This window comes from Acipenser ruthenus, chromosome 2 (genome assembly GCF_902713425.1).
Source record: "Acipenser ruthenus chromosome 2, fAciRut3.2 maternal haplotype, whole genome shotgun sequence".
In the NCBI taxonomy this organism is placed as follows: Eukaryota; Metazoa; Chordata; class Actinopteri; order Acipenseriformes; family Acipenseridae; genus Acipenser; species Acipenser ruthenus.
The window spans coordinates 112,775,265-112,785,619 of NC_081190.1; positions in this window are offsets into that span (position 1 = coordinate 112,775,265).

Sequence of the window (10,355 nt, forward strand, 5' to 3'; positions counted from 1 at the left end):
TCCTTGGTGTTTCCTCGAGTAGCCCACGACACCTTAACACTAGAACCGCCGAGATTTCGGACTACATACAACCACCACAACTTTGATATGAAAATGAAAAACAAACAATTGGATACAACTTAATATTTTTATTTATGAACATACATAACATTTTCAGAGTAGAAACACCGTTTTTACATTAAAAACTTTTTTCTTATTTTTTTTCAAAAAGAGCACATATACATAAACATGAAAAACGGTAATAAAATAAACTTTACGCAACAAACTTCTGTGTAAACAGGTGTAGAAAGCTGCATGCACATATAAAATTATAAAACATAAATAACTAGTTATAAAAATAGCATAACACAAAAATATAACATAACTTATGCCACGTGAAAGTGATGTCTGTCTGTTCAGAGTTCTAGTACAGCTTTCTAAATAATCTACGCAGAAAACACGCTGTTCAACTGTACCAGTGCATTTGCCACAGACTTGCCTTTTCACAACAGGTGCAGACATCAAAAGTTCTGTTTTTATTGCATTTAGCAACCTGGCATTGTCTTGTATTCCGTGTGCTAGTGGGCGCAGCGCTGGCTGAAGGTTGAGGGGCATTTTCTAGCCGGCTTTCGTGTCTCTTATCAAAATGTTTCTGCCGTAGCTCCAAGGCTAGCTGCAAAATGAAGTCCCTCCGAGTGATTGTGTTGCCGGTGCACTCCTTGTACAAAACCAAAGCGATTATGGCTGCCAGGTCCAAAAAAACAGACACAGGCCACCCATGAGTACCACCTTTGACAGAATACAGCCGTGCCATTTGATCCAGTATATCCACACCGTACTTCGTTGCGTTGTAAAATGCAACAGTCTCTGGCTTTCATTTAGCATCAGTCCCGATGGTCACTGATCTGTGCAGAGCTTAGAATATGCACATTTTTTTTAAAAAAATTGCACCGTCACACTCAAGGTTTCTGCCTGAGAAATGTAGTGTAAATAATAATATTATATGATGTGTAGAATGACTTTCATCAGTGTTTCAAGCACTCAACAGGATTATAATACGTTATTTCACAATGACGTTGATTTTATTACAAAGCACAGGCTAAATTGTTGGCTATATTGTATTGATTTCAATATGCCGCATAAACTGCGGGTCTGACGATTGAATAAGCAAGTGCTTATAACTTAATCATTTTTACGATTCTGCAGCTGAAACACCGTATGGGTATTTAATTCAAATATTTAGTAACACTTAAGAACGGACATGCATGAGATAGTTATGAGACACATACGTGGAGATATTTAAATTTGAATTGCAAAAGTCGCTATGGCGGTGCTAGTTTTAAGAGGGCTCGACAGTGATTATTATTATTATTATTATTATTATTATTATTATTATTATTATTATTATTATTATTATTATTATTCATTTCTTAGCAGATGCCCTTATCCAGGGCGACTTACAGTCGTAAACAAACATACATTTCAAGAATCACAGTACAAGTAATAATACAATTAAGAGCAAGATAAATACAATGACTTTGGTTCTAGCAAGTACGACAAAGTGTGACAAAATACGATTCAATAATGGAGCAGATAACAGTGTCAGTGATAGTTACATCAGGATATAATTAAATACAAAATACTACAGATTAAATAACACTTTACAGATTACAGTACTCTAAAGTACAGGATTAAATGAAGTAAAATCGGGAGCAGATAAGAGCAAGTAAAGCGCATTTAAGGAAGAGTGATAAGTGTCCAGGGGGGAAAAAAAGAGTAGTTCTACAGGTGCTGTCTGAAGAGGTGAGTCTTAAGGAGGCGCCGGAATGTGGTCAGGGACTGGGCAGTCCTGACATCTGTAGGAAGGTCATTCCACCACTGCGGGGCGAGGGTGGAGAAGGAGCGGGCTCTGGAGGCAGGGGAGCGTAGAAGAGGTAGAGCCAGTCTTCTAGTGCAGGAGGAGCGGAGAGGTCGAGTGGGGGTGTAGGGAGAGATGAGGGTCTGGAGGTAGCTGGGTGCAGTCTGGTAAAGGCATCTGTAGGCTAGTACGAGAGTCTTGAACTGGATGTGAGCGGTGATCGGGAGCCAGTGGAGTGAGCGGAGCAGTGGTGTTGCATGGGAGAAGCGAGGCAGAGAGAACACCAGGCGAGCAGCGGAGTTCTGGATGAGCTGGAGCGTCCTGGCGTCTGGCGTCCCAGCATCCCCCCTCCGTCCCCCACTCAGTTAAGCCCAGCTTACTTACCTTCCTTTACATCGACATGGCTTTCTTTCTGTTGTGCTTGAGATCCCCAACCAGAATCATTTTGTCTCAACCAGAGCCAGTTGCTGCTGCTCTCTGCTGCTTCAGATAAGTTCTTCACTATGCTTCGCAACTCTTGACAACTGAATTCGATGTCTCTGAGAAACTGGGTTGTGGAGTGTGCCACAAATCTTCGACAACCCACCTCCACTGGGTAAACCTGGACTCTCCATCCTCACTGTTCCGCTTCAGCAGATAGTTGAGCGTACCGAAGTTTCTTCCTTTCATACGCCTCATCCATTGCATCCTTCCATGGCACTGTTAACTGTTAACCGGTGAACAAGGCGTGCTGATCCAGACCACAAGACAATATCAGGTCGAAGGTTAGTGGTGGCAATCTCTGGTGGGAAAATAAGCCATTGTCCAACATCTGCCAGCATTTTCTAGTCTCTAGCAGCTTCCAGTTGTCTTAGATGAGTTTTGGTTTTAATACCATTTCTTGGTGGTTGCTCCCCTGGACAGAGGAATGTTGTTCTTTGTGTGTCATATATTGCTGGAATTGGTGTCAACATGTTGGTCATGCTGCGTTTGTCTTCCAATGCTAAAGCCAGACATCGCAACACATGATCATGATGCCAAGTGAACCGTCCTCTGCTAAGACCCACCTTACATCCTGTCAAAATGTGTCTTAATGTAGCTGGCGATGAACACAAAGGACACCACAGATCTTCTCCTACCCATAGATTAAGGTTCTGTGGTGATGGGAGAACATCATATGTTGACCTGATGAGGAAACTGATCCTGCTCTGTTCCAATGTCCACAGATATTGCCAGCCGATCTTGCGTTGTTCCACACTCTCCCATCTCGTCCATTCTCCCTGCTTGGCCTGGGAAATGACCTTTACGCACCTCATCCTCTCCTCCTGCTTTTGCACCTTGTTGACTACCAGTTTTCTCCATTGAACTGGGGCTGCTTTGTAGGAGCAGCTGAACTGAGACCAAGACCCCCTCTTCCATGCTGTACTTGCCCCATGGTATCACTGATCCCTGTGGTACACCACTGGTTACCTCGCTCCATTTTGAGGTTTCTCCTCTAATCAGTACTTTCTGTTTTCTACATGTTAACCACTCCCTAATCCATCTGCATGCATTTCCTTGAATCCCTACTGCGTTCAGTTTGAGGATTAATCTTTTATACAGGACTTTGTCAAAAGCTTTCTGGATAGCTAAATAAACCATGTCATATGCTTTGCAATTATCCATTGTCGATGATGCATCCTCAAAAAAATCAAGCAGGTTAGTTAGACCTCCTTTGTAAAAATGTGTGAAAAGTAATCATTTAATATATTTGCTATTTTTTTTCTTCGTCTATGATTTTGCCATTTATATCTCTTAGACTTTTAACCTCCTCTTTGAATGTTCTCTTGTTGTTATAATATTGGAAAAACATTTTGGAATTGGTTTTAGCCCCCTTAGCAATGTTCATTTCTATCTCTATCTTGGCCTTTCTAACTTTTTGACTTTCTAACTTTTCTAACTTTCTAACTTGCGTTTGCAGTTCCAAGTACTCTTTCTGTGTACTTTGTTTTGGGGCCTTTTAAACGCTCTGTAAAGTGCTTTTGTTTCGCTGAATATTTTTTTAATTGATCTATTAAACCATTTTGGCCATTTCATTTTAGATTTAGATTTGTCTACTTTTTGGGATGTAATTGTTTTGCGCCTCTAGTACTACATTTTTAAAAAACAGTCATCCTTTGTGTTTTCTCTTTTTTACTCCAATCTATTTCTGTTATCTCTGTTTCATTCTTGGTACAACCTGTTATTCCCATGCTACATTCATCAATTTACACAGGGGTACTCTTGTACTCTGTGTATGGAACTCCATTAGGAGATGATGATGCCCTTGCCTTTTTCACAGCTTGCTCTACTTCTTTCTGCTTAGGTCCTCCATTTGGTATTCTGGTGAATTGATAGGTGAGATGTCTGAAGGAATCGACATATGCTCCTGCCTTTTTGAATCTGTGTGCATTTCCTCGAGATATCTCTCCAGCTCAGATTTATTTACTTTTAGAGTGTTATTTTTGTCCCTGGTGAATAACTTCTTTGCAAATTTGAATGGGTCTTTATAAAAGTTAGTTCTCGCAGGCTGCTCCTTTTTGTAGCGGTTCCGTAGGCGCTCAGCTCTGCGCAATGTTGCAAACATATCTTTTATGACCCTTTGTAATAGATTGAGTCCCTCCTTCTGACTTTGTTCTGCTCTTCTCCATTGCTTCCTCAGCTGTCTCCTTTCTCTAACTAAGCGCTCAATCTCTTGCTGCCGTCTAGACTTTACAGGAATAGTTTCTACTTTCTCCTTTCTTTTTTCAACTCCAAACCTCTCGTTTCCATATGTGTAGATGGTATCCCCAAATTTATCCAGCTTCTTTTCAACTGTTCCACCTAACCTTTCCAACGCAACACAGAGATCAGTGTTTACTGTGTCCCACGCTGTTTTCTCAGAAGCTCTTGGTCATTTAACTCCAGGCTTGTGCCCGTTGAGGTTCTTTTCTCTCTTTAGATCATTAGGTTCATCATTAGTTGTGTTTATAACACAAGACCTCCTCTCATCTATGACAGGGGTGCTGATATCCTGCAAACTGTGGTTTGCTTCCTGTCGCTGGATTTCGACTGACTTGACTGACTGTAAAAAGTACTGATCAATGCAAAGCCCTTGTCCCTTCTCCCTCAAGCATTTCATTCTCCCTTGATGAATCTTCAAACCCCTAACCATTGTCACTTTGCTCCAGCCGCAGACACAAACCTGGAGCTCCATGTCTTTGCTAACTGCAGATCTTGAGCTAGTCCTTTGCAAAGTACTCTCCATTCTCATATCCGTTTCCTTTCCTAAGTCGTTAACCGTGTTGTCAAACCTTGAGCCATCCTCCGCCCCCGCTCTCGCAGACTCTAGGGGTATTTTTCTCTTTAATTTCTTAGAAGCCTTGGGCGGGTGTCTCCAGCACCCTGTTCCATTTGAAAACACAGAGCTGGATACTGCCAACAAGGTGGCTAACCCCTGCCAGCTCCAATGGGGTCTATTTCCTCCTGTCAGCTGTCTCTCCAGGCTGGCACAAGGTCTTTCCCTCGACGCCAGCTGCACTATTCACAGCAGTCACTGGATATATCCAGATCTTCATGATTTCCATTACATGACAGTAGGTGTTAAAACTTCATGCTGATATTGGACTCAGCTCTCGCCAAGATAAGCACCAACTAAGACATAGCTTCTTTTACTGTAAACTAATGTGATCCATTTGCGTTTCCTTCCAAAGGACATTAAGAGCGTGGCTCTCAGGGATGACTTCATTATAGAAAGACTGCACCCTTGCTTCACCTGGGCGTGGCTCTCATTATTGAAAGACTGTAGCCCTTTTCACCTGGGCGTAGCTCTCAGGGATGACTTCATTATTGAAAGACTGCACTCTTGCTTCACCTGGGCGTGGCTCTCATTATTGAAAGACTGTAGCCCTTTTCACCTGGGTGTGGCTCTCAGGGATGACTTCATTATTGAAAGACTGTAGCCCTTTTCACCTGGGTGTGGCTCTCAGGGATGACTTCATTATTGAAAGACTGTAGCCCTTTTCTCCTGGGCGTGGCTCTCAGGGATGACTTCATTATTGAAAGACTGCACTCTTGCTTCACCTGGGCGTGGCTCTCATTATTGAAAGACTGTAGCCTTTTTCACCTGGGCGTGGCTCTCAGGGATGACTTCATTATTGAAAGACTGTAGCCCTTTTCACCTGGGCGTGGCTCTCAGGGATGACTTCATTATTGAAAGACTGTAGCCCTTTTCACCTGGGCGTGGCTCTCAGGGATGACTTCATTATTGAAAGACTGTAGCCCTTTTCACCTGGGCGTGGCTCTCAGGGATGACTTCATTATTGAAAGACTGCACCCTTGCTTCACCTGGGCGTGGCTCTCATTATTGAAAGACTGTAGCCCTTTTCACCTGGGCGTGGCTCTCAGGGATGACTTCATTATTGAAAGACTGCACTCTTGCTTCACCTGGGCGTGGCTCTCATGGTTGACTTCATTATGAAAAGGCTTGGACCCCAACACGTTTGTTATAGCGAGGGTGTACTGTATATGTTTGCATTTGCATTTTGACTTGTTTTTTTCCACTGTTTTGGGACAGATTTTGATTGTACGTATATAGCATTGCTAACACATTTGAACCAGAACCATTTCTTTGGTGGATTGCACAGCTTAAATGATTAATTTAAGCTGCTCATTACTTATTAATTTAAATCTTCTTCTTCTTCTTCTTCTTCTTCTTCTTCTTCTTCTTCTTCTTCTTCTTCTTCTTCTTCTTATTATTATTATTATTACACATGGTGAACCTTTTTTCTTTGAAACAGTTTAGATTTTGTATTTATTTTGTTTTGTTGCCTGCATCCTGAGTTCAAGTTATACACACACACAAACAAAAATCATATCCTGTGTTACATGTAATTGGACCCCACCTGGCACCATTAGTTTCCTACCAGAAACAAGAAGAGAACATATGTGTCCCTTTTTTGAAGCAAGGTGAAGGAAAGTTTTCTGAAAGGAAAACAACAATTATAACAGAATAAAATAAGCTTAAAATTAATAATATGTTACAAGTTAAAAAAAGCATTATCCCTTTAAAAAATAACCCAACTAAAATGACCCAGATTTTATTTTACATAGATACATTTATCTAAATTAGGGTTAAGTACTGTAACTTCATTATTGAAAGACTGTTAAGTAATGTCTTTTCCCATTTTTAAACCAACCACACTGAATACCAATATATGTAAATATTGCAGATAAAGGAATCTCATGAGAAATTGTATGCTTGTTAAGAAGAGTCCCTGAAATGGTTTTGTATACTGTCATTTTGTTAAAATGCCTATGTAAATTGATTGTGACTAATATGCAGCTAATTAGTTTAACTAAAAACACCAATAATTATAGAAATCCATGATATGTATATTATACATTCCAGAAGCAATTAGCAGCAACATATGGTTAAGTTTAATTAAAATAACTAATTATACACAACCACCTCTCCACAAGTGAATGCTATTTAATTCCTATAATTATGAGTATATCTTAAACAGACGAGAACAAAAACTCGTTCATACAGTGCTTTTGGGACTAACATCAATTATCATTTTGCTAAGCAGTGTACGCAAACAGCTGCTATTAGAAATTGCATTTTTTAAATACATCTTAGGGCTAAAGGACCATGAGATGTAGAGGGTATACGCTTGCAGGGTTTAAAAGAAAACTTTTAAATAAAGTGCCATAAAAGAGAGAAAGTAATTGGGAAAATAAATGTCTTGCTGTACGGTTATCAGTATGCAGATTCAGCAACAGTACGTAATGGTATTTAACTCACACAGTCTTCTAGGAATGGGCTTGATAGTAGCTTGGTTGGCTGTTGTCACGACAATCTTTTATAAGTGTGTCATTATAGCCCTCTCCTCATAATCTATAGTACTTCTAATCCAGATCCAGCAGCTAATTATATCGTCTTCAGCATCCTCTTGTGTACCTCACCCATAGCATGTCGCAGTGATTTCCACGATTTCTGACTACAACAAGACATACAGTAGTGGCATCTCTGCAATGGAAGAAGGGAACTGCAGCCTTACGTCCAGGTCCACTCTTAGTTGACAGTCCTGTTGAGGCCAACCCTGTCTTGCATGATATTGCACTGTACTCCTTTTTTTTTTTTTTTTGTAAAACTGCATATATTGACCAAAATGTAAAATCCTTAGCAGAATTTTTCCATAAAGGATAAAATGCAATAAATAAAGCTACCAAACTCACGACATCACCAAATTCATTTTTTTAATTGGTGTTTTTTACTTTCAGAATTGAATTGTAAAGTAGAGTAAAAAAGGTTTGAGAAGAAATAAGAATAGCGCAACACTCGCTCATTGAATTAAAACAAATACTTTATTCTGTCTGCATTAAAAATAAAAACATCTTGACGTTTCAGCCATACAAGCGACCTTCATCAGAAACTGACCTTCATCAAAGGTTTGAGAATCTTTCTAGTATAAATATATAGAGTTTGGATGAGTTCAGTTAATGGTACATCCCTGCCATCCCATACAATATAGCAAAAAAAATATCTCACTTCTGTTAAGTATACAGAAACAAGAGTTTTCCCATGCGTTCGCGTGTATAGGACGATGGGATTGAACCATATTTTATCAACACATTTATTCAGGCATATTTCAGGTTTCAGACACGTAACCTGCTGCAGTTGATGCACTGAAAATACGTTTGTATTACTCCCGTGCATTTGCATCAGAGATAAAAGAGAGCAGTTTAATGTGAACACGGTCTTTTTGAACTTAAATGATTCTCTATGTGACCTTTCAGATTACACTTCATTAGTCTTTTAGAAATTGGTAATGCTCTGATCGCACATATTTCTCTGTCTTCCCTGCTCCAAATAACTGCAGTTTGATGCAATTGTATCCACTCCAGGCTTCACTACACATCATTTCTAATTCGTTTTGACAAACTTTATTAAGCAACTGTCAGTATTTTACTCCACAGATCACAGAGATCTAAGCCTTGAAGCGGTATATATCAAATGAGGGTAGACTCACTGCGGACTTAAACCGAGCTCACCCTTTATTTATTAATCTTTGAAATGGTTCCCATTGCTGTCACAACTTTTTTAAACATGCATCTCCATTCATGCCATGAATTAGCATTAATTTGCAGTACAAAGCATAATGTGCAATTTAGCTTTTACTTCTTATAATCTGACGTGACAAGGTTTGGTAATATAAACTGTTCCAGAACTGATTTTAATCTAGTAATTTGAAAAGTAAGTTTTCACTGCGCCTTAAATGTCCAACAGGCAGTACCTAACAGGTGCGTCAATCTCCATAAATCCACAGGTAACACGTCACATAACAGATCCGCACACTGAGGAAAAAAAGCATACCAAGGCTATATTCAATGAAAAACAACAGGCTGTGTTCATTTATGACAGGCTATAACACAATGAGCATACTGTGCAAAAAGTGCAAAGTGTAGATGTTTCAGTCAAACATTGACCATCATCAGTGCTACCAGAAACAACGAACAAACACGTTTATAAATAGTTGTTTCAATTGGCTTAATTGATGTGATACTAATTATGTGCAAAACAGGCAATTGAAAACAGGTGTTCGAGTGTTTACATATATGGACTATATAGACTATGCATTATGTGCATGAACAGAAATAATACAATAGTAAGCAGTACAAGGATAGACAGCATGTTCACAGCTAGCAGGACAATTACATCACAATAAAGTCAGATTCAAAGTTAGTTAATTACATCATTCCAGCACATTGTTGTCATCTTCAATATATAATCAATAACTGATTTTAATCTAGTAATTTGCACATGCTAAACATGCTTTTGTGTTAAAAAAGCATAAGCACACAGTACATTATTTTAAGGTTCTGTGTTTTATAAGGCAATATAAAATAAAAACACATCACCTCCTTTGTATTGTAGTGTCAGTAAATGTATAGCATGAAAAACAAATAATCCTGGCTCTTTTGGCATAGTGGTTAAGACGCTTGCTTGCAGTGTGTAGGGTCCCCGGTTCACACCCAGTCCCTGCTCTCTTTCACTGGTAATGGGGTCCTTTTTTGAAGATCTGTGTGGTTTAGGAGGCTGTCCAGTGGTTAAAGAAACAGGCTTGTAACCAGGAAGTCCCTGGTTCAAATCCCACCCCAGCCACTGACTCATTGTGTGACCCTGAACAAGTCACTTAACCTCCTTGTGCTCCGTCTTTCGGGTGAGACGTAGTTGTAAGTGACTCTGCAGCGGATGCATAGTTCACACACCCTAGTCTCTGTAAGTCGCCTTGGATAAAGGCGTCTGCTAAATAAACAAATATATAAACAAATATAGATCTGCCATTGCTACCTTTTCAGCATGTCTCATGAACAGTTTTTCAGCATGTCTCATGAACCGTTTTTCAGCATGTCTCATAAACAGTTTTTCATATGCTCTCTGAGATTGCTGTGCCCCACAATTAGCCAAGAGGCGTTTGCACAGTTTGCATTCCACTTTGCTTCGCTCATTTGGAAATTGCAAAACAAATACCCAACA